This window comes from Toxorhynchites rutilus, chromosome 3, assembly GCF_029784135.1.
Source record: "Toxorhynchites rutilus septentrionalis strain SRP chromosome 3, ASM2978413v1, whole genome shotgun sequence".
Taxonomy (NCBI): Eukaryota; Metazoa; Arthropoda; class Insecta; order Diptera; family Culicidae; genus Toxorhynchites; species Toxorhynchites rutilus.
This window is the reverse complement of record NC_073746.1, coordinates 121,466,629-121,467,771: the sequence shown is the minus strand read 5'-3', so window position 1 is coordinate 121,467,771 and position 1,143 is coordinate 121,466,629. Positions and strand designations below refer to the sequence as shown.

General features: G+C 40.2%; 1 non-coding gene across 1 annotated transcript; it reads left to right on the top strand.

Annotated features, from left to right (window-relative positions):
* Window positions 1–406: 406 nt before the first annotated feature.
* Trnah-gug (transfer RNA histidin (anticodon GUG)) lies at window positions 407–478 on the top strand. The gene has a single exon. It is a non-coding gene; the product is annotated as a tRNA-His (tRNA).
* The last annotated feature ends 665 nt before the right edge of the window (window positions 479–1,143 follow it).

Below are 1,143 nucleotides of genomic sequence, written 5' to 3'. Positions count from 1 at the left end.
CCTAAAATTCAAAATGAAGTGCTCCGCGCGATTCTTCGGCTGTGATTTGAATTGCAAATCGTCAAGAAAGCTTCCGGATGGGTATCCAAACATCGCTTGCCAAAAAAAAACTATCCAACGTAATCAAATATTAACATATATGACTCCAAACATTAAACAATACGTGAGCCCCCTAAGCGCGAGCCCTGTTTTATGCTGCCTACGCTCAATTTGCATTGGATGGGATAGGGTTGCCAGAGCCCCGCACAACACCGCCAACAACACTGAACCAGTTCTCTGAAACTGAAACGAAAAGCAAAAGGCGAAAAGTGCTTTCAAACTTTCACTACTGGCAGGTCTCAGTAGCAATTGAAATGTGGTCTGTTTTCAAACTGTCTCGCGGTACTGCTTTCATCATCACCCAATAGCCGTGATCGTCTAGTGGTTAGGACCCTACGTTGTGGCCGTAGTAACCCAGGTTCGAATCCTGGTCACGGCAATGTTTCCGACCGAGGAACATTGTCACGGAGGGTGAGATTTTTTATTGCTGTTTTTAACCAATAATGACGAAAAGTAAATTTGTATTGACAACAAATTATTGAAAAAACTGTGGATATTTGCCCTAAGTTTTATCATTCTAACAATTCTTAATCAAGTCTAAAAAATTACGTAAAACTAATGGATCCCTTTTCCCTCAACCTAATATTATCGCAACTCAATATTGCCTCAATCTTCTTATATCCCCTGTCCTTCTTGAATCCTTCCTTAATCGGTTTTCAATTCTGTCAATCTAATTGTTCATTTTCTATTGATTTCATCCAAATTACGATACTAGGAAAGTTTAACTACTGACTAGTTAAACGGATCGAGACGATCGCGCTAGGTACAATTGCAAGCGGATCGTGACGACCGCGCTAAGTTGAATTGGAATTTATTTGTAAATGTGACGTAATAAACGAAAATGATAAAGATACTAGATTACCATATCTTCCATGGGAAATAAGTGCGCTCTCGAATTTCAAAGTGACTCAAACAAAAAATCAATGAGGTTTTATCGATCGGATTGTACGACGAAGGAACAGAAAAGAGACGGTGCGATTTGGGATGCAGTGAGAATGACAGCTGCGGTATCCAGCGTGATGAAAAAGAGGAAACCACCTCTGA